Source organism: Ambystoma mexicanum, chromosome 6q (genome assembly GCF_040938575.1).
Source record: "Ambystoma mexicanum isolate Mex_15411 chromosome 6q, UKY_AmexF1_1, whole genome shotgun sequence".
NCBI classification, from domain to species: domain Eukaryota; kingdom Metazoa; phylum Chordata; class Amphibia; order Caudata; family Ambystomatidae; genus Ambystoma; species Ambystoma mexicanum.
In genome coordinates this window covers 1045225578-1045249946 of record NC_090937.1, presented here as the reverse complement: position 1 = coordinate 1045249946, position 24369 = coordinate 1045225578, and positions in this window count along the sequence as shown.

Genomic DNA, 24369 nt, shown 5'->3' with positions numbered 1-24369 from the left:
TTAAACCAATCTGAAAAATTGATAATATATTCCTAGGATTGGCCCAAGAGGTTAATTCTGAGAGTAGGAAAGAGTCAAAGATCTTGCTGCTAGAGTTGAGAATCGCCAACTGGCCATAATTAGTGGGATTTCATTTCTCATCCATTTTGAAAAGTGGGATTAAAAGAGATTCTTCCCAAGACTGTGGAATTCCATGTATGTTGATCTTATTGAAAACGTTGCAAAGCAATGAGGCACCCAAATCTGGAGCAGCTTTGTAGGTTATATTAGCCTTACCACCTGGGTCCCGGGCACGAGATGGCTTTTTATTTTTTACCATTATTGGGACATTCTACGCAATTGCAAAATGGACTGTACTGATTGAATTAGGTTTAGAGACCAAATGTATTTTATTCATATGTCTAAAATAAAGGCTTTCTGTATGCTTCACCATTGCTCTAACGAGATATATTTTTAACAACTGGCATTTTTGTTTTGCTTTTAACAATCATTTACAATTCCTCTATAGTTACATTTCATGATGTTCTAGGGAAAAGATTGGCTGGCTAGCCGTGGATAGTGGAGCACTATCCTTGGACTGTTATGGTGAGGTTGCAAGTGTATAATTTGGATTGGCTTTAGCATTGTTAGCCGAAATGGGCAGGCATAAAGGGTATAAAGTGATATCAACAAATAGACAATAACAAATGACTTTTATAACAAACCCTAAATAAAAGTATATATGGGCGGTGAGGTAAGGTAATGAAACGGGTGGGGATTGGGTTGGTGTGGGGTAATAAAGCAAGGGAAATGGGGGGTTGGGAAGGAGGCCAAATTTTAATAAAGAAATTATATTTTGTCATTATTTATAATTCGTTAAAAATGTTTTCGTTATTATTTGATTTGTTATGATTACATGGCACCAGCATAAAATACACGTATTGCCTGTTTAATAATGACGTAAAAAGTTGAAAAGGTTCTTCAAAAAGTTTGGTCCAATTCAAAAACATCAAGAATATGATCTGCATGCCATGGTGGAAGAACACTGTGTGTCCAGCCTTTTGGAATTAAGAAGTTGAAGGACAGTGACTTGGGTGGATCTGGTCTTCACCTTTTAAGTAATGCAAGTGATCTACAGAAATCTGTTGAATATATCACCCTCCTCTTGTCTACTGAACTCATGTCAGGCCTTGTCCCTAACCTGTGATCCTTCCACAAGACCTTGAAGCTGTGCTCCAGAAGATACACTGGCTCCAGATTAACAGCCAAATTAAATTCAATATTCTGTGTATGGTCCATCGGGCCTACCATGGATGCAGAGCCTCTTACTTCTGTCCCTAAAATCATCAGATATTGTCCTACTCGAAATATTCGTTCTTCCAACTCGTATCTGCCTCAGGTTCTCCTGTTTTGTAAATCTTCTGTTGGCGGTAGAGCGTTATCAGCTGCTGCTCCAGTTCTGTGGAACTCTCATCTTTCTCTGGGCTATCACTGACTACTATCCGTTCAGGAAAGCCCTAAAAAGATATCTTATTTTTATCTTCGAACTGTTTTCTTTCTGTTTTCTGGCTTGTGTATTTTTTTTCAGGGAAGTGTGATCCTTTTAGCGCCTGGAAACCTCTGCGTCAGAGCAGCGCTTAAAAGCTTGATTAACAATAACAATGCTTGGTATGGGACGTGTAAAGAAAAGTTAGTCATCCAAAAACAGAGCGCGACTCTCAGAATTTCCTTTTGGGTAAGTCTGCATTCACTAAGCAGTATACTGGTTGTTGTGTACGTAGTACACAGTATGCGCATGCGCGGCGTGTACGCCGCGCATGCGTAGTTGATAATAAAGGCGGCGCCCGGCAGTTGGAGCCGGAGCGCCGGAACGAGCAGACGCCTCTGTGTCTGTTCTTGCGCGGCGTTGCTGCGCGCAGGGCATATACGCCATAGGGGCCCGCATGACACTGGCGGCCCCCCCGATCATCACACTGGCGACGAGGAGGAGCCACGGCCCACTCCCGTGCCCGGCTGCAACGCTGTGTTAAGCCCGCCGCGTCACGGACTAACGACGCACCGGCGGCCATTTTTTTTTTCTTCGATCCGCTCCCCGTCACGTGCGGCGACCGTGGTTGCGGCCCAACAGGGTGCTCGTGCGCCACTCGCCGACGGCGCTAACAGAGAGGAAAAAAAAAATAACAATTTTTGGAACACCCACAGTCTTGCTGGTGCAAGGCTGTGGCACACAAGAAGAAAGAAGAGGATTTCGCTCCCACCACTACCACAAGGCCACATCTACCACCTGTGAGTACCTAGCAAAAGAAAATGGGTGACGGCGCAGACGATGAGGGTGCCGCAGCCCCGATTCCCCGCAGAGCCCGCAGCTCCCTAGCCCCCATGCCAGAGTTTGATGCCACTGGACCCCCTTCCAAGCTAGGACCGAGGTGGCTGCTGTGGGTTAAAAGACTGGACATGTTCTTCAGGGCAGCAGGGGTTAACGACGATGATGAAAAGGTTGCGACCATGATCTATTCAGCAGGCGCAGAAGTCCACAAGATCTATGACTCCCTGACCATCCCCGTGGTCACCTATGACGCCGTCAAGCAGGCACTTAAAGACCATTTCTTACCCATGGCCAATGTGGATTTTGACAGGTTCGTCATGGGCGCTGAGAAACAGTTAGACGATGAACCCCTGGACAAATTCTGCGCCCGCCTGAGACACCTGGCGACCTCGTGCAGATGGGCCGACGAAGAGGAGATGGTCCGTAACCAATTACTACAGGGGTGCAGCTCCAGTAAACTTCGGAGGCAAGTGTTGAGGGAGCCTGGCCTAACCCTCCAGCAGATCCTGGACCTGGGCAGAGCACACGAACTAGCAGAGGCCAGAGGCGCGAAAATGGACGCTGCCTCGCGACCAGGGCACAACGAAGACGCATTTGCAGTAGGACGGTCGGCTGCGAACAGGTCAAGGTGGGCGCCGAGAAAGCCCGACACCGCGTCCGCTCCAAGCACCGCCCCATCGTGCTCGAACTGTGGGTATGACCTCCCCCACAGCGGTGACTGCCCAGCCAAGTCAAGAACATGCGCCCGGTGCGGTATACCGGGTCACTTTGCCAGAACGTGCCGTGCGGCTGCCCCTGTCACAACGACGAGAGGACCGGAGAGAGTGGGGCGAAGCAGTTCCCGCAGAGTGAGAGGCATCTCCTCCGTTGATCAAGGCCTGCAAGACCTAGATCTCGCAGAAGAAGAAGAGGAGGAAGAGGAAGAAGTCTTCTTCATCTCCAGCATCGCGAGATGTTCCAGCACAAAACGCCAACCCAAATGCACCGTCGACATCAAGGGCACTCCCACCCCCATCCTCATCGACACCGGGGCTTCAGTCTGCGTGCTAGCCACCAAACACTACGTAGCCCTGCCAGGCCCACCAGAACTGTCGACATCAACAGCGAGGATATATGCATTCGGTGGCGACACCCCCTTACCCATCCAAGGTGCATTTATTGCCCCAGTATCGCATGGACAGAACTCCATCAAGGCAAGATTCTTCGTCACCGACGTCAGCCCCCATTCGCTGCTAAACTGTGCGGCGTCAGAAGCGCTCGACATCGTGCATTTCACATTTGGGGTATACCATGCAGATCTTAAGAGCATGCTACACAAGTTCGCGAGTCTCTTCAAGGGTATCGGCAAGCTGAACGCAGACCCCATTCGCTTGCACATCGACAAATCCGTAAGGCCGACAGCCCTCAAGCACCGCCGAATTCCATTTCACCTGAGGGCACAAGTGGAGGCGGAACTGCAACAGCTAATGGACCGAGACATCATCGAACGGGTAGAAGGGCCCACCCCGTGGGTTTCACCCATCGTAGTGGCCCCGAAGCCGAAGCAACCAGGGGCTGTACGCATCTGCGTAGACATGAGGCTACCCAATGCTGCCATCAAAAGAGAGCGCCACCTCACGCCCACCCTGGACGATATCGTTGGAGAACTCCAAGGCGCCAAGGTCTTCTCCAAACTAGACCTCAGATCCGGCTACCATCAACTGGAACTGCACCCCGAGTCGAGGTACATCACTACGTTCACACCGCACGAAGGATTGTACCAATACAAGACACTCAACTTCGGGATCTCATCCGCGGCTGAGGTCTTCCAGAACGCAATAAGAGGAGCGTTGTCCGGCCTGAGGGGTGTCATTAACATGTCCGACGACATTCTGGTCTTCGCCAAGTCAGAGAGCGAACACCTTAAAAGGCTGGAACGCACGTTTGAGAGACTCCAGGCGGTAGGTCTTACACTACACCAAGAAAAATGCGAATTCCTGAAAGATCGGCTGGAATTCTTTGGGTTCACCTTCCATGCGAACGGCATTTCACCTGACCCCGGCAAGGTAAAAGACATAAGAGATGCGCCTCCGCCCACATCTCCTGCAGAAGTTCGGAGCTTCCTGGGGATGGTCAATTACTGTGGCAGATTCATCAAAGACCTAGCCTCCCTATCAGAACCATTGAGAGCACTCACCAGGAATGACGTACCGTGGCAATGGACAGCGGCAGAACAAAGATCATTCAATGCCATCAAAGAGGCCCTGTCAGAGCAGGAGACGATGGCCTACTTCCACCCCAGCCGGGAATCAGAGATCGTGGTTGACGCCAGCCCCGTAGGTCTAGGGGCAGTCCTCATGCAGGCCGACGAACTGGGAGCGATGAGACCCATTGCCTACGCTAGCAAGGCCCTCACCGACACGGAAAGGCGCTACTCGCAAATCGAGAGAGAGGCCCTTGCCATCCTGTGGGGATGCAAACACTTCAGGATATATATCCTCGGCAAACCCGTCGTCGTGGTCACTGACCATAAACCCCTGATTCCCATCCTGTCAGGCACCTCCTCAAAGCCCCCTCCCCGGATCGAAAGATGGATGCTATCGCTCATCGAATACAGCGTCAAGCTGGTGTACCGCCCGGGCACCCACAACCCCGCAGACTACCTGTCCCGCCACCCCGGCACGAGGGACGCCCAGAATCCGGTAGAGCTATCTGACGCGGCGGACGCTGTGCATCTCGTCGTCGAGTCAGCCCTGCCAGTGGCCCTGTCGAGGGAGAACATTGCAGATGACTCGAACTCTGACGAAGCATTCTTGCGAGTGAAAAGAGCGGTTGCCACAGGGGAATGGCGAGACGTCCTCCTGAACAACGCCAGAAGACACCCAGAGACGCAGAGGGACCTGCAACTGTTGTGGAAGGCTCGACACGAGCTCTCAGTGTCCACGGACGGCCTACTGCTACGAGGTGACCAGATCGTGATCCCCAGATCCCTGGTCACAAGGGTTCTCCAGCTAGCCCACACAGGACATCAAGGCATGGCCAAGATGAAGGCGCGCCTGAGGCTGAAAGTCTGGTTCCCCGACCTGGAACACCGAGTGACCGAGTTCGTAAAGGCATGCATCCCTTGCCAAGCCGCGAGTCCGGCAGAAAAGAGCCCGCCCATCCAAGCCATGCCACGGAGCGACGTGCCGTGGGGTACTGTCCACGCAGACTTCGGCTCGACCGGCAGAGGCCTACACTTCGTAGTGGTAACAGACCAGTGGTCAAGGTACCCGGAGGTGGAGCTAGTAGAATCCACCGCCAGCGATCACACCATCCTGGCCATGGACAAAATCTTCGCCACCCACGGCTTCCCGCTCGAGATCTGTTCAGACAACGGCGCTCCATTCCAAGGGCAGCGTTTCGCCAGATACTGCGCAGAACGAGGCATCAAACACCGTAAAGTGACCCCACTGTGGCCAAGAGCCAATGGAGAGGTTGAACGGTTCATGCGGACCCTTAACAAAATTTTTCGCATCTCCGTCAATGGAGGGGAAGACCTGCGCCATAATCTGATCGAATTCCTCCGTGAGTACCGGTCCACCCCACATCAGTCCACCGGAATCGCGCCCGCCGAAGCACTATTCAAGCGCATACCCAGAGGGCTGATACCGGAAGCGGGAGAGCGACGCCCGGGGGTGATTGATGACACACAGGTGGCAGCGGACAGGGCCGCAAGGAACGAAAAGGAGACAGTGAGGCGGAGGCTGCCGGAAAAAGAAATAGCGGTAGGAGACACCGTCCTGGTCCGAAACAGGAGGCCAGAGGGGAAGCTCTCAATGACATATGAAACACACCCGATGGGTGTTACCCACGTCAAGGGATCCATGGTCACAGCGGCGAACGCGCGTGGGACAGTGACCAGAAATGTGTCCTTCTTCAAACGTATAGGACCAGTAACCTCTGAAGAAGAACTGGACCCTGGCCAAAGGCAGGCGGCAGAAGCACCACCAGAGGACGTCGACACGCCCGGAGACCCTGCGGAGCCAGAGAATGTCGAACGGGGACCGCCCAGGTACCCCCGCAGAGAGGGGCGCCGCCCTCCACAAAGGTTCCAAGACTTTATCATGGACTCAGCGACCTGAGCAACAAAAGTCTGTTAAGTATACAATGTTTGAGCCACGTTGGCCCCATGTTTGACGGTTTGTTGTTTGGGGGGAAAAGGAGGGATGTTGTGTACGTAGTACACAGTATGCGCATGCGCGGCGTGTACGCCGCGCATGCGTAGTTGATAATAAAGGCGGCGCCCGGCAGTTGGAGCCGGAGCGCCGGAACGAGCAGACGCCTCCGTGTCTGTTCTTGCGCAGCGTTGCTGCGCGCAGGGCATATACGCCATAGGGGCCCGCATGACACCGGCGGCCCCCCCGATCATCACACTGGTCACAGTAGAAAAGCTAACGCATGCAGTCTGACAGCAGCCCTTGTTGTATTTAGTTATATTCCTGTTTGTTCAGTGCTGACTTGTCAGTTCGTTGGACGCATGGGATTACAATGAGATATCTTTATTTTAATTTATTTTATAGGTCCTGAAATGTAAAAACACATTTTTGAGTCTTGTTCCTCTTCATGCATAACTTGTTTTACTAATTGGGTGATTTAAGACTGTTCTATGTGACTCCCTGTATGTTTTGGGCTGAACTTGCAGGAACATTGTGTCACCTTATCCCTCCTTGGTGGTGGAGCTTGTTAAGGGACATCTTGTTACAGGTGGGTGAGAGAGTTCTACCCTGATATTATAGCTTCTGATGTTGCACTTTTAGCCAGGAGGGCAGGAATGAGAGTCTGGAAGTTTGTGTTGCAGCAGCTATAGACACAACATATTTCTTCTCGAGTGCTACTCTTTTTTGATCTTTTATTGTTATGTTTTATTGTTCTGTTGTGCAGTGTTGGTACTCTACTCCAGTGAGTGGACTGTCTTACATATCTTAGATGACTAAGACCTGGTTTTGGAAAGAGCCTGTACAGCCCGGTTAGTGTTGAACCTACCTCTCACGAAATATGGGAATTGAGGGGTGTTTCTTGAGCCTTTGCGAAGGGGACCGCTGCCTGGGGGGGTTGTGTGGCTTAGAGCAGGTGTCAACATTCATAGAACTCTCACGGGCATTGAGGGCAGGATTGCTGTCTTTTAAAAGAATGGACCACCGGATGCTTAGCAGGAACAGGAGGAGGATTTGGACAGGGCAACTGAGACCACAATCCGCATGGACTGTAGTAGACCTAGGACTTCAGTGGAGTAGACTGCGGGACCGCATGACTTTCAGCCGAACTTTCCACCTCATTTTGTGCCACTGCTATCATGCAATCTGGGCCCTTGGACAATATTGTTTCTCCCCACCCAGGAAATCTTTTTCCACCAGAGTAGCAGCTGGGATTTGGTGACAAAAGAGTTAAGTAAGAACAGGTAGGACATTTTAATTGTATCTGTCAGTTTCACAGCCATTGTTTCCCCGGTTCTGCATGGTCTTGTACTACTGACTTTGCATGCTCTCATTGGCTTTATGCTCTGCATTCAGGTCAGCTCTGATAAATGGTAGATCCCTCTAAACCTTAATGTGTCCTGGCACTTCCCTATATCAACACCCTTGGTTGGAAAATGGATGCCTTCCCCTCCCATATTCTCTATGCTTTGTCCAAACCCCGATTCTTTTCTGTTGGACTCTGTCTAGCTATGCAATAATGAGACGGAGCCAATGCTGCTGTGAACCTTCCTTTATTCACTCCCTTCCATTCTCTGCCTCCCGCCACTCCCGCCCCTCCCCTTCCTCCTTCTTCCCGCTCTTTCCCTCAAGTCTTTCTTAAAGGGGCTGTGTCCCTTTTGTCCAACGTACAACACCTCCCCGTACTTAACATGGGAGCCCAGTTACATCTGTTCGATGAGCCTCACTGGTCTCCTTACTGTTCGAGGGGGTCTTCCCGGGGATTCTCGGCTTTCGCCGGTCGACTCCACTGGGGGTTCTGTTTCTTTTTCTTCACTGACGTTCTCGTCGGGTGTCTCTTGTGCTTCGGGCTCCTCCAGATATAGCCTTTTGAAGAAAGAGGAGTTGCGAGTGATGTCTCCCAAATCTCCTGTTGCCGTAATCATGGGCCCCTTTATGGCTGTGATGATTCGCGGCTCTGGGCTGTATCGGGTGTCCGTCTTCTTGCGTTGGGTTTGTTGCACCAGGACCATTTGCCCCATCTCCAGTTGTTGTTCTTTCGCTCTCCGTTTGGTGTCGGCCCATTGCTTGGCCCTTCTCTTCTTTTCGGCATCTCGTTCCCTGATGACGAGGTCTTCCTCAGGGGTATAGTCCTCCCATTGGGGAATGCGTGTCCTGGGTTGGTACCTTACCATGAGTTCAGCTGGTGGCTTTCCCGTGGCATCGTGTGGGGTATTTCGGTAGCTCCGGAGCATGCTGCAGATGGCCTTCGGGTGAGGCGTCTGTTCTGCTGCTGCTTTTTGTCTGGTTAGCTTGATTGTGGCCATAAACCTTTCCACCAACCCATTGGCTTGGGGCCAGAGAGGTGTAATCTTTTGGTGGTGGAAGCCTAGGTGACATGCGAAGTTTGCGAATTCTTTCCCTTGAAACGGGGAGCCGTTGTCGGTCTTGACGACGTTGGGAATGCCCCATTCGCTGAATAGTTCGTCCACTATGGGTGCGGTTTTCACTAAGGATGTTGACGGTGTTTGCTTAACAAAAGGGAATCTCGAATATTCGTCCATTACTACTAATAGATAGCCTCCTTCTTCTAAAGGTCAATAGAAGTCCATTGCGACCTTTTGCCAGGGTCTTGTCGGGAGCGTGGTTAGTTGCAGAGGGTTTGGGTTTGGTGCTCTCTCTGCTGCCAGTTGGCATGGCCTACAGTGTCTGAGCATGTCTTCTACTATTACATCCATGTAGGGGAACCAGACATAGTTCCTGAGGAATCATTTTGTGTTGTCCATTCCCCTGTGGCCCTCATGTGCCAGATTTGCTAGGGTCTTCCTTAGGTCCCTTGGTGCTACTAGCCTTCTCCCCCGTAGCAGGAGTCCTTGGTCAGTGGCTGTGAGTTTGTCGTGTCTTTTGGCCAGCCGGTCTAGTTCCTTCTGGTTTACATCCTCCCCCCCGGTTTCCTTTGTGTGACGTTCCCTCCATTTGTTGGACCGAGTGAGAAAGACAGCAGCTCTGAGTGTTGGGTCGGCTTTGCTCCTTTCTTCGAATATTGCGGTCGAGATGGTTGGTGGCATGGCATTTGATGACAGGTATGAGATGTATTCTGTGGCTTCCTGGGCTAGGGTGCCGTCTTTGTGTCTTATCCCCCACCGTTCTATGCGAGGTGACATTTTTGTTTTGGGGTTCCCGAAGATTGATATTAAAGCTTGGTAGTCCGTTACTAGGGTGAACCTCCAGCCAATAATAAAGTGGTGGTATTTTTCGCATGCCCATACTGCAGCCAGGCTCTCCCTTTCTGCCTGGGAGTAGGCTTTTTCCGTGTGCGACAGGGTTCGGCTGGCATATGCAACTATCGCGTGATGAGCACTGTCTGCGGTGTCGGTCTGGGCAAGGATGGCACCTAGTCCCACTGGACTTGCGTCGACCGTAATGATGGTGTGCCAGTCCGGACGAAAGTATGTCAGTTGTCGGTTGTTGGTGAGGCCTTCTTTTATCCTTGTGAATGCTTCCCATATAAAAGGTGTGTTCTTCTTTAGGAGGTTGCGGAGTGGGTCAGTTGTTGTGGCGTAGTTTGGGAGGTAGCGCGCACAGTATCCTGCCATGCCTAGTAGGGAGCGCAGGTCTGCCGTGGTCGTAGGTGCTTGGAGATCGGTGATGGCCTTAATCTTGTCCGGGTCGGCTGTTATCCCTTTGCTTGAAAAAATGTGGTCGAAGAATTTAAGGCTTGTCTTGTTGATGTCACACTTGTCTTCGTTGAGGGTCAGTCCTGCCTCTTGTAAGATGGAGCAGATGGTTCTCAGCGCTCTGTCGTGTTGTTCCTGATCTTTCCCAAATACTAGGATGTCGTCACTGTAATTTAGTGCGTTCATCTCTGATGCAATGAGACGTCTGATGGTCTCCTGAAAGATTTCGGCAGCAGATGATATTCCAAAGTTGAGCCTTTTGTATCGAAAGAGGCCATCGTGCGTTGCAAACGTTGTGATGGGTCGTGATTCTGGGTCCAGGACCAGTTGGTGGTAGCCCTGGTTGAGGTCGAGCTTCGAAAAGAATCTCGCTTGATTTAACCTAATCAACATGTCCTCCAGGCTTGGGCCTGGGTGCCTTACTCTCTGGATGGCCGTGTTCGGGAGACGACCATTGTCCTTGGGAACAATTACTATTGGCGATACCCATGGCGTTGGCCCTTCTGCTTTCTCTATGATGTCGTTGAGAAGGAGAAGTTGGATTTCTTTTGATACTTGTTCTTGGAGGTGGAAACCCACTTTGCGCGGGTGTTGTGGTACTGGCCTAATGGTATTGTCGATGTGTAGTTTGATGCATGATCCTTTTAACTCCTTCAACTCCTTCAAATAACTTGGGGAATTGGCCCTTGAGGTCTCCCTTCGCCAGAGGTCTGTCGATCATTGCTCTGATGCATTCGTGTGATACTGGCAGTCCCTCTATTACTTCTGACTGGTTGTAGTATAGATCAATTAAGGCGAGGGCTCTGGCCGTGCGGTAGCCGAGGAGGCAGCGGCCGATGGATGGGCTCTTTATAGCGTGTATTGTGGCGGTTACCGTGATGTCCCTGTGCCGCAGATCATATAAAAATTTTCCTTTGGAGGTCATTGGCTGCGCCGCTCCCCATTGGAAAATGTGAGTCTTGGATTCTTGTAGTGGGTATGAGGAGGCTATTTCCCTGTAGATATCTTCATTCATGACGTTTACCGTCGCTCCTGTGTCAACGATAAAATTGTTTCTGGTACTTCCCAGCTGTATTGTTACTCTGGGAGCTGAGGTGTCTTCGGTTTCAGCACTGAGAAGGCAAACGCACTCTCTGTCGTACCCATCTTGTAGATATCGGGCTGGTTCATTCCCTCCTAGCTGATGTTGGGGTGGGGGGTCGAGATATGAGTCTCTTCCTTGTTGGAAGGGGCTTGGGGCTTGTTCCGGGTCTTGTATGAAGTCACTCTGGTGTATGTCATATAGTTCATGGTCTTTCTTATCTGGTTCAATCTGAAGCCCCTCAAGAGCTCTTACGGTGTTTGGACGTTGATAGGCATTCGTGGGCAGTGCCGTACTTCTGTCTCCCTGTCGGGGTTGTTCCATGTGTGTGTCCATCATGCGGGTGGTGGGTCGCGGCCGTGTCGAGCTCCCTTCTGGTAGTAGTTCTTTGCACATCACCTGGAAATGGTTTTCCATGCCGCATCTCATGCAGCGTTGGCCGATGGCAGGGCACGGGCCTCTGTGCGGATACTCGAACCCGCAGCGATAACATTGGCGGTCGCTTGGTGTTCGTTGTGTTGGATACCTTGGGCTTATCCTTGTCTGTGGAGCTGGATGTCGGGCGTATGGGTGCATTGCCGCTATAACTTCTCCTTTTTTGGGGTTCTCGATGGCTGCTGCCTGGATGTCCATTCTCTCATATACTCTTGCTAGGTCCAAAACTTCTTTTAGGGATAGGGGTTTCTTTAGGAGGTGTTTCCGGAACATGGAGGATAAACACCCTTCTATGATGCGTAGCCTTATGGCTTCTTCGTCATTAAAGTTGGCGAAATCGCACTTCGATATCTTTCTTTGAAGGCGAATGACGAATTCTCCTATTGATTCATGAGGCAGCTGGCCACATTGGTTGAAAGTGTATCTTTCATAGTCACAATTGGTTGAGATAACAATCTTTTCATTTATGGCCTGTCGGAGTCTCGCGTATGTGGTGCGGTCCTGTAGGGGAATCGTACGGATGATATTTTTGATTTCTCTCCCTGCGACGTTTGCAAAGATGCTTAGTATGTTGGGAGGTTATTGTGTGCCAATTGCACCCACAAAGTCTTCGAATTCCTCCATCCACTCTTCCCATCGTTGGCCCTGGTCGTGGTGTGGGTTCAGAGTGAACGGGGCGGGTCTTCTCATTAGCCTTGCATAGGAGGAGGGTGTTCCTGGAGATATTGGTTGGGCATTGGGATCTGCTGCATCCTGGGCTGACATGATGGCGCAGCTCAGTATGCTGTAGTTAGTTCAGTGGTGCGTGGGCGTTGGTTATTATTAACTCTTGGTGCTGTGTCCTTCTTGGTATCAGACGTTACCTGGGGGGACGCAGGGCTTTCTTTTGTCGTGACTTCTTTTACTCTTAAGTGGTTTATGGTGATGTCACGTGCGGGAGACACGGGGTTCCTTTCTTTGTAGTTAAATTTCGTTGGTGTCACGTGCGGAGACTGGGGGTTCCCTTGTGCCGTGTTGCGGGTTCTCACCCGTTTTATGGTAATGTCACGTGCGAGAGACGCGGGGTTCCCTTCTTTGCAATTAAATGTAGTTAATGTTGGTAATGTCACATGCGGGAGACGCGGAGTTCCCTTCTTTGCCGTGAATCTGGTCAATGTCACGTATTGATAATGTCACGTGTGGGAGACGCGGGGTTCCCTTCTTTGCCGTTAGATCTGGTTAATGTCACTTATGGGAGATACGGGGTTCCCCCCTTTTCTTTTGCTGTGACTCCGTTCGATTTCAGCCCCCTTTTTCTTTTTTTTTTTGGCACTGTCACGTGTGGGAGACACGGGGTTGCCCTCTTTGTAGTTGCCCCACCCGGCACCTTACTTGTTATTCGGCGCCGCGGGCCTGCGGGTCTCCTCCGGTCTTCCGCGACGACGGGCGGGCTTCTTCCGGCTCCTCAGGCTGCAGGTCTTCTCCGGTCTTCCGCGTCGCTGGCTTCAGGCGTCAGTCAGCACGTGGGCTGCGGCTCGCTGATGTGTTGGCCTTCAGGTGTTGACGCTGGGTGCACGGGCCTTCCGATCTTCTCCAGGCACACGGGCCTTCCAGCAGGGCGCACGGGCCTTTGCGGTTTCTTCTGGGCCCTCTAGCAAGGCGCACGGGCCGCTGCTCACTCCACTGGGCACACGGGCCCTTCCTGTTGCTTCATGGCACACGGGCCCTCCAGCAGGGCACTCGAGCCACTGCTTTCTCCACTGGGCGCACGGGCCCTCACGATAACCTCTGGGCACACGGGCCCTTCTCGGGCCGCTGCTCTTTCCTCTGAGCACTTGGTCCTCCCAGCAGGGCGCACGGGCCGCTGCTGTCTCCACCGGGCACACGGGCCCTCCCGATCGCTTCTGGGCACACGGGCCCTCCAGCAGGGCACTCGAGCTGCTGCTCCCTCTCCTGGGCGCACGGGCCCTCACGACAACTTCTGGGCACACGGGCCCTTCTCAACTGCTGGGCTTGCCGCCCTCCTACCACTGCTGCCGGCACGCAACGGGTCTCATCGGCTTCGTCGCCAGTGTTGGACTCTGTCTAGCTATGCAATAATGAGACGGAGCCAATGCTGCTGTGAACCTTCCTTTATTCACTCCCTTCCATTCTCTGCCTCCCGCCACTCCTGCCCCTCCCCTTCCTCCTTCTTCCCGCTCTTTCCCTCAAGTCTTTCTTAAAGGGGCTGTGTCCCTTTTGTCCAACGTACAACATTTTCCCGCATATTTCAGATAACTACATCGTTGCTTTTTGTTTCCCTTGCTACCTTTGACTCACCCTTCAATTTCCCTCACAATCCTCCATTAACCCCCAAGGCTCCTCGTTTGCAACCTTTTCAATCTTTAAATATTTTCTCAACTGCACGCCTGCTACCACACATATGTTGATTTATTTCCATCAGCACTTCTATCATTATAAACTCGACTTGTGTTTTAGTCAGTGCAACAGGTTGGCATACCTCTCCTGTTGCTTGCTGTGTTGGGGGTGGGCTGGGTGTTTTTCGAGTAGCACTGGGATGAGATAAAGTACCACGGATCCTTGGTAGGGCAGGGGTTTGAGGGCTTTGTGTGTACTGCGTGATGGTATTTCACTGCTGTGTGGAGGTCATTATTATATATATCCAGGTGCGATATGATTTCATTTTTTAAGCATAATTGACTTGTGTATGATTTAGTTTGTGGTGTTCTCTGTCTGTTTCCAATGGACTGCAGGGAGGGATTTGGGGGTGGGGTGTGTGGATCATTTCAACTAAACAATGTGTGGTTTTGTCTGATCGCTTCCTTTGAAGTGATCCAAGACTACAAGCCCAAGAATGCACTGCTATTCATGAAAAACCAATGCTAGGAATTTACAGTGAAAGGGAAACTATATGCAGCAATGCCATTGTCTGGGCCGTATCAATCATATTTATGAAAAGGCAATTCTTTTACAGTTAAACCTCTTTATATATTCAAGTTTGATTTTTTAAAATTTTATTTTGAATATTCAAAGCATTGATCTCCTCCATTTTATTCTGAATATTTTATATATTACATGGTCAGCAAAAGCAACCCTGTAGTTCTGGTAAAGTTGCTCTCACCGTAGGAAGAGCACTTTTTGGTTAGGTTAGTAATTTATAAGTTTGGTGCCGTTTGATGAATCCACACAAAACCTTTGATACAAAACGTAGAACTGATTCAGAACAATTTTGGAAAGTTTGGTATTTCATCAAGAAGGGGTGGAAGGGGTTATAACATTCTATGCTCTTGGAGTAGAAGTAGAATGTGGAACGAGTAGGGTAGAATGTTAGAATTGTAGAAGGTCTGTTATGTTATGTTATGTTACTTTGCATTTATACAGCGCCTTATGTACCATTGGTATGGTCTGAAGGCTCTGGCAGGTTGAACGCCCTTGGGAACTGAAGTTCAAGTCAGTAGAGAGAGTAAAGAGAGTCTAAGGTACGTGTGAGCACCGGATATGTGTGCAGCTGGTGTGGCATTCGTGTAATAGCTGCTTCTTAGCGGTAGGTGTGGTGGTTGAGAGATCAAGAGTATGTGTTAGTTCTGGCAGGATTTATCCAGACCGATTGTGGCTGCGTTAGGCATAAGGAGAATGCCTGGCTGGGGGGTGTGTAACAAGCAGTGTTTAGTTAGAGTGATGGGGAGTATGAGCAGATGTTGGTATGAGAACAGCTTAACAGAATGGTGCCATAGTATCTCTGTGTTCTAGTAGAATGGTGGTGTAAAGAAGATAGTAAGCTTGGAAATGTGATATGATGGGTTACATCCTCTTTCAAACGTTCCATGCATTCCAAACCATTCCATGTAAGTTGCACAATTCTATGCACGCCAATCCGTTCCATGCACTCCGGTCCGCTCTATGCACTCCAGTCCGCTCCATGCACTCCAGCCCGCTCCATGCACTCCAGTTCGCTCCATGCACTCCAGTCCGCTCCATGCACTCCAGCCCGCTCCATGCACTCCAGTTCGCTCCATGCACTCCAGTCCGCTCCATGCACTCCAGTCTGCTCCACGCACGCCAGTCCACTCCACGCACTCCAGTCCGCTCCATGCACTCCACTCTGCACTCCAGTTATAGGGAGGTTCATGAGATGCCAGTGAGGTTTACTGAGCAACTTCCTCAATAAAGAAGATTTTCTAACCTGAAGAGTACCTAGCAGTCATTTAAATCACGACAAGCTGCCTGAGGGCCGGCAGCCCCACAGAGTAGCTGGTCATTTCCTCCAAAGCTTCCCTGACACATCGAAGCCTGAGAGTTCCAGAAGAGGGGCGACGGAGTGTGCCGTGTCTCTGTATCTGCAGCACCCGGGTAACGGCCTGTGTCATCCTTTGGTGGGAAGCAGGCAAAGGACACTATTTTGGAATCTTGCACTCTCCCTTCTGTTGAAGTCTCTTGCTCAGACAGCCAATGCTGTCTGTTCCCTTCAATGCGCATTCGCATAAATGAAGTGTGGGGGCTACAGGAAAGGACCTGCGTGCATAGCATGCACAGAGGATTGTTTTTATTGGTTGCCCGGCAACGTCTTGCAACGTCTCCCAGTGCTGAACCAAGCACTGTAGTCGGGCTGACTCCAGGTTTGCTGATTGGCACGCAGCTCAGTTTCAATTGATATAGGGTCTCATTATGGGTCCGGCGGTAATCCTGCCGGTGATACCGGCGGGTTGCGCCAGACCCGTAAAGCAATTACCAGTGCCTGACTTCCTGGTAACACTGGGGGATTACAAACCCGGTGGTTCAGGAAGTCAGGTGCCAGCAAATTCGTAAGTCCCTTTTCCCCTAGAGTCCTATTGGACAGCAGAACAGAAACACTTGATGTCAGGCCTGTGCCCCAATAGACAAAAAAAGGGTATGTAATGATACGCTGTTTAGAGATATGCAGCCTCATCACGAGTTTGGTGGTAACCCTTAAATGCGGCTGTAAAGCTATTACCGCCGCATTTAAGGGTCCGCCAAATCACGGTTTTGGCAGCATTTACCCCCAACTCTGAGCTGGGGGTAAATCAGCTGGGAATTTGCAGATTTTCCATGCCATTACCGTGCAGTAATACCGCTGACGGTAGTTGTTCTGAAAATTCCACATTGGGTCCAATGGGGAATGGGCCCAATGGGGAATGGGGAATTACTGTTCTGCCAAACCAGTGACCCAGCACTAATAGCACCGGGGGGGTTGGCGGTAATGCCATTAACCCCAGCGGTATCCTGCTGTAATACCGCTGGGATTACGCCCAACTCGTGATGAGGCCCATGATATTTAAAGAAGTCTTCCACAAAGAAATCACATAATACTTCAAGTTCAATGATATGGGGGTCACTCCATTACACAGCATATGGGAGTTAGGCCGAGGAGACGGTTATCTTCCAGGAGTTTTTAGTGACGAGGGTCACATTTTGGATCAGCCCGAAGACATCAAACGGAGGTTCTTACAATTCTGTACCCAAATATACACCTCTAAATATGACTGGAATGAGAGAGAGTGATACAAGACTACATGAAGGGCCCATCCTTCCAAGCATTAAAAGCAGACGAGAAGGAAATGTTGAATGCCCCGATATAAGGCAAGAACATTCTCCAAGCCATTTCAAAGCTAAAAGCAGGGCCTGCGCCGTGGCTAAGTGCTTCGCCTCTATATTCTACAAGACAAACGGCCAGTGATCCCATTTATGACAAGACATGTTAATCCCATGCTGGATGGGGGGAAAATTACTGATTCATTTACCAAGGGTAGAAATATAGTCCTCCCCAAAGAGGGTAGGGATAGAGTTGACTGTAGTTCATGTCGCCCCATATCCTTAATAAATGTTGACGATAAGCTCTATGCCAGCGTCCTCGCACGTAGAATCAACATAATCCTTCCCAAACTCGTACATAATGGGGGCAAACATCTGCAAGAACCTTGACCTCATTCAGGGCTAGATAACAACACAGGGGACCCCCCTTTTGTTATCAATAGACGCTTAAAAGGCCTTAGACCAGGTTGAGTGGCCATTCATGGAGGCAGACCGAAGGAGGGGATATCCTGGCTCGGGATAGCTCATGGGGGCCATGGCACTTTACCAAAATGCTAGAGCATGGGTCATAGTCAACGAGGGAGCATCTGAGGAGTTCAACTTGAATCGTGGCACCCTTCAAGTTTGCCCCCCTGTCCTTGTTGATTTGTGCTTTAACCTAAGATCCGTTGGCCCTGGCGACACACTCAGGTGAACAAATTTGGGGTTTAATGATGTGGGGCAAAGAGTACAAACTAATGCTATACGCCGACAATATCTTGGCATACATTAGGCATCCAGCACAATCAGTTCCTGTGCTTGTTGCAACACTAAAAACATACAACCAACTCTCTGGTTTTAAAAGTCATTTCAATAAAACAGTGGCCCTTTCCTTGGCAGAGAACTCCTCCCAAGCAAACCAATGTCTCTCAACCCATGGTATCCAACAAGGCCTCAGGGAATAAAATATTTAGGGGTGGTCCTCACCAAAAAATGTGATGACTTAAACGGAGCAAATTTTCCCCCACTATGGTACTGGATCAAGAAAGACTTGCATAGTTGGTCAAGGCTTATGCTTTCATGGGTGGCCCGACTACTACTGATACAAATGAACATCCTGCCGAGGCTTCTATTTCTGTTCCAGGCCCTCCCCATGGTGCTATCACCCACATTCTTCTTTGATGCAAGAGGTCTCTTATAGCGTTCTCATTGGTGGAACAAAGGCCGTGAATAGCATACACCAGGTTAATTCTACTTGAGGACAATGGGCACTACAGAGCTGTCCATGGGCATTGCTAGGGGGGGGGGGCTAAAGGGGCTATAGCCCATGATCTTTTGGTTGTAGCCCCGGATAGAATCTCAGGAGCTACAGCCAAAAGACTACCTAGCCCCCAGTCCCAACAGTTCCGACATCAACTTAGCCCCGGGTCTTTTCCAGACCTAGCAACTCCCCTGGAGCCGTCCAATTCTGGGTGATGTTTGATTATTTGATGGAGAATGTAGAGGAATAATGGGTGACCCTGGAGAACAACCCATTTGCGCCAGTGACCCTGGGGAAATGGTTATGGGTCCCTAGAAAATTGATGACTCACAAAATATGGACACAACCTGTCCTAAAGGTTCTGTGGCACTTGTGGAGGAATGTTCAGGAACTTAAACGGATTACTAGCTGGCCCTAGCCCCTTAGTTGCATGTGCCCCCCACCCCATTAGGGACAATATCACAAAACATCTAAGGTTTCAGGCATACTATAAAGCAGGACTATCTAGGGCCTGACAACTATGGAAAGATGGCAATTTCATAAACAAGACCGAACTAGAAGAGGCTACAGGTATAGGCCCCATTCCGTATCCAGCATACCTACAATTTAAAGGCCCTTTATCTGACCAATGTTGTGCTGACATGAGGTCTAACACCAAAGGCCTCATATTCAGGTTATATACCTCTCTTTTAACCAGGGGCCACATAGATATACTGAACACACAAAAACAATGTCTGGTGACCTCAATGTACAAGAAGACCCAGGCCTTTGGAAGATAATTTACAGGCGGTGTGGTCCTCTTCAATAGCAGTACAATATTAAATGCATAATTGAAAACTCTTATTTAGATGGCAATTGAAACCCCATAGGCTTGCAAAATTGTACCCTGTTGTGAGCCCCCTATGTTAGAGGAACTGTAGCATGGCTTGTAATTATTGGCACATGTGGCACAACATTAATGGAAGGAGGTACTACCCTGGATTAAGGTGATAGATGATATAGAACAATTATTGACACCATTATTGATATTATTTGGCCTTCAATATCAGGGTGATGGTCACGCACAATTGTCACACATGCCACAAAGCCTGTTGCTGGTGGCTAGACTCTGACTCATGATTCATTGGAAGAGGAGCCACTTGCCGTCAAGGATAGATTGGGCTCCAAAGGCCCACAAGCTAAATGACATGGAGCGCTAAACAGTAATTCTGCTTGACTTCCATGTTAAATTAGACATGGAATGGCGAACCTTCCTCAAATTCTATGGATCACATGAGGGGATTGAGTCAGTGGAGCCCCGACCCTCAGACATATCCAAGTAGCCATACTCAAACTTAGCTGAATCCTAACAGTACTCACTTGTCGCTACTCAATGGAACAGAACAACAGCGTGCAATTAAAGAATAGGTGCACGTTGGTCCTCCCATATCTCAAGATTGTACCTCGTTAGAATAGATGTTTATTTTTTGGTTTCCCTTATTTGCCTAACCCATCGTGTGTATCATTGGGTTGGAAGAAGGAATATGATGGGCGAGGGTAGGGGTTCATTGGGAAGGGAATTGTACAATGTCTGGCTATCAAATGGAACTGTGAAATGTGCTTTCATCGAATGTCTGATTTATTTGATGTTACTATTAGACTGATGGTCCAATAGCTCCTGTTTGTATTGTATATCTGTTGTGCCTCTATACACCTTGAATAAACACAGACAGGAAATAAACATGGTGATAGAATCGCAGGCCAAGCTATGCTCATGCCCAAAAGGACCTTTGAAAACCAAATCAGTGGCAAAGGCATATTGAACAAACTTGATATTAAACCAATAGCATGTGGAGGAAGGTGAATTGAATTTATAGGATGGTTTTGGACGGTAACGGGATTCAAAGAGAGACATGATGAAGGTAATGTGTATTTGTCCAGCAAAGGCAGTAATCCATTATTGAGCTGGTCACACCAAAAAAAGGTTAAACTTCAAGTTGGATCCCAATGCAGATGAAGCTGTGTATTCTGTGGAGGAGAAAGAATTCAACAGCAATAGGCATGAAGTCTTCAAGGATGAGTTGGGGTGCATGAAAAGTTATGTACACAAAATCGGAATAAAAAGCATATTGCACTCCCGTTAAACACTATTTTAATGTTCATGTTAATGTTAAAGGTATTTGTACCGCGCACTGCCGCCAATGGAATTGGTCCCCAGTTGCTCTATATGAGGAACATTCCCATCAAATCGATACAGGAAGTGAAAGCAGAGCTGTAAGCAATGGTGAAACAAGGAGTGATAGAAAGGACAGGCACGTATGAGTGGGTCTCTCCCTTGGTAGTTGTGCAAAAGTCCAATGGGCAATTGAGACTTCACATTGATTTAGGGTCTATGAACAAGTGAATAGTCCTGGATAGACATTCACTTCCATATATAACAGAGACGTTACAAACGATTGGTGGGGCTAGCATGTTTAGCACATTGGATTTGAAATCGGCATACCCCCAGATAGTTGCATCCATCATCAAGGAACATCACAGCTTTCATCACGCCAGAAGGGTTGTTTCAGTGCAAGAGAATGTCGTTTGGGTTGCTTTCCACTGCTGCCGTATTTCAGCCTGTGATGTACCAATTGTTTCATTTTGAGGGTGTGCTATGCTTCCAAGATGATGTTCTTCTTTATGTTTAAAGGAGCGTGATGAAAGGTCAAACAGAGCGTTGAACATTTTAAAAGTGCTGGACTGACACTCTCCAAGGAGAAGTGTGAGTTTCACAAGAGTGTCAGAAAGTACTTAGGACATGATACTTTGAAGCCTGGGATCTGACCCAAAGAAGATATAATTAATAGTATTGCAGGTTTTCCCACCGAAGAAGTAAAGAACAGATTATGTCATTCCTTGGGATAGCGGGGTAAAATGGTAAATATGTCCCAAATCTAACCAGCAAAACTGACAACATGAGGAAGCTTATGAAAAAAGGAGTACGGTTCCAGTGGAATGGAGATTGTGAGTCAGAATTTCAAGGGATCAAGTTGGCATTAAACAAAGCGCCCACCTTGAGCAGATTTGATTCCAAGACAAATATTATTTTGACCACTGATGCAAGCAAGCATGGTTTCGGGGCTGTACTGCCACAGAAAGGCAAAGGAAGACCGTATACAATACCATTCACCTTCAGAGTATTGAAGGAAGCCAAAGTAAACTTTTCTACTATAGAGAAAGAATTGGTGGCAGTGAAGTGGGCAATTGATAGGTTTAGACCTTTTTTCTGTGGTTCAGAATGTATGGTTAATTCTGATCAAGAACCATTAAGGGGGATGCTGATCACAAAGGGGTTAGATAAAGTATCTTTCAGGATAAGGAAATGCATTACAGGATTGCACGAATATTCATGGGATGTGGAAAGATGTGTGTTGGAGATTAGTCAGGATGTGGTGTCGAGGAGGAATGGAAAGAAGCCATGCTTGCAGATGGAGGAATTGAATTAAGCCATGGTTACAGACAAAGTTCTGATGGAGATAAAGGAAAAAGTGGAGAGTGGATGAACAAATACAGAAAGGTATAGTTACTGAAGCTGTGAGGATGGTTTTTGATTAATTGTATGTCAAAGGAGGTACATTTTTGATGCAGTGACAAAGTGTTTCCTCCAGAAGGAGTGAGGAGCAAAACTCAAAATGGCACACAAAGGGCGTCAAGGAATGTCTAAAACTAATCTCTGTCAAGATTATTAGTGGACAGAGATGGAGTACCAAGTGGAGCGTTTAATCAGAGGCTGCAGTCAATGCGAGAATTCTGCAAAAGATTGCACCAGTAGGGTCGAACCCATGACTTTCATGACCATTCCATTGATAACGTGGGAACGTGTAGGTCTAGACAAAGTGGGTCCAGTAAGAAGTCAAGGGGTATAGAGTTACTGTATTACACTTGTGGACATGCTTTTGAGATTGGTGGAGATGGCATGTGTGCAGAATATCTGTACCAGTGACATCATCAAATTTCTAGGGATGGATTTTAGAAGGGAAGGCTATATTTCTATCTTGGTGATGGACAGTTAGGTGATTCTGGTCTCTGAGGAAATGGAGAGTTATCTTAATGAGAATGGTATAGAGCATTGCACCAGTTCAGTTTATCAACCCGAAAAGAATGGGAATAGTAGAGCGTTTCAACAGGGTTATTACGGACAGCATTCATATCTCAGAAGGAGGTGATTGGAGGAAGGCTGGGGATGACACTGTTGTGATACACATGCTTACACCCCAGTTTACCACGGAAGAATCTCCCTTTGGATGCTCGGAGAGAGAAAGCCTAACACTAGGGTGTGTCCTCCATGGTTAGGCACGGCTGGGATGAGTAAGGTTGATTTGGATACCGTCTGGGAGAAGATTACAAGGAAACAAGAAGGTATTGATGGTTATTTTGATCTGCGTAAGGCAGCCAAGGAAGTAGTCTTTGGAGCAGAGGATTGGGTGCATGTGAAACCTCCACCAGGAAGGAAATACTTGGGCTTGGGCTAGTCAGAGCCCATTAAGGAGGTGAAGAGATTGCATGGGGCAGTTATAACTTCAGATGAAATAGTATGGAATGTAAACGGAGTGTGCAAGAAGTCAGGGAAGAGAAAGCAGAGAGTAGCAGTGAGTGTGAGATGGGTAATGGAGGTAGTATGCAAGATGAGGAGAATAGGCTTTGGAGTAGGAGTGACAGACCAAAGAGGGAATGTCTGTTGCAAACAGAGTTTTGTGAAGGAGTATGTGAGTTAAATTACTCTCTACAGCTCAATAGTGATTACAAATGTTGTACATAGCGCTAGCGCTTTGCATGCAGCTTGTATATAGTTAAGGTGTGAATGATAGTAGTGCCCCCATGCTGTGTTGGTGTGTTATAAGGCAGGGAGGTGTGTAACATTCTGTGCTCTAGAAGTAGAATGTGGCAGGACTACTAGGGTAGAATGTTAGAATTGTAGAAAGTCAGGTTCATGAGATGCTGGTGGGGCTTACTGAGGAACTGCATCAATAAATAACATTTTCTCACCTGAAGAGTACCTAGCAGTCCTTGCAGAGATCTTTTGGTAAAATTCTGCCCGAACCGCTGTATGAATTTTCACCAAACATAAACGAGGAGCAGCAGCTTGGTCCCAATCCGACCAAATTATTATTTATTTTTTAAATGGCTAAAAAGTAAGTAAACACATTTAGTTTTAGCCCAGTCTGGTCCACAGATTCACTACAAGATTGTGTGTCCACCAATGTTTCTGAGTGGCAAGGATGGGGTGGATGGGGTGGAAGATGTCTAGAAAAGGGTCAAAAGGGTGTTGCTTTTTTCCAATGTTCCATGGCATTTCGTTTATGAACTTGCCTAATGTTTGAAGACATTCATGTATATATACATATTGAATATAAAAAAGTTAAAACAGGCGTTAAGGTTGATCTCACAAAAAGTTAAAGTCTAAAAAAAAGAGGGCATTACATAGTTAAGGTACAAATACTCACTCCAGACCGCTACAAAACTAAAAATAAAGCTCACTTCAACAATGGTATTGATTTACCATGTCTAATACTTTTACATCTCCCACACATACATGTACAGTTCATATATAAAATGTATATTCATTCTGCACATGTGTTATAAGTCTCCTGTATGTATAAAAGCTCACATTAAAGAGAGCTATAACTTTAATGTGTGTTTTTAATATTTCTAAAAGGTATATAGGAGTTTTACATTTTGTGTGCAATTTGATATGCGTTCATAAATATGGAAGCGTACATCAATGAAATGTACATCTTTTACACAAATTCACAATTCAAATAAAAGATGCTAATGTATTCTGTGCATGCCTCATATATACAAATCAATACAAGCTAGCTATAGTTAAAGCTAAATCCTCATCCTATAATGATAGGATCACCAACACCACCTCCAAATCCAGAGAACTCTTCTCTATTTTCAAAGAACTATCCACACCAGTTACCAAT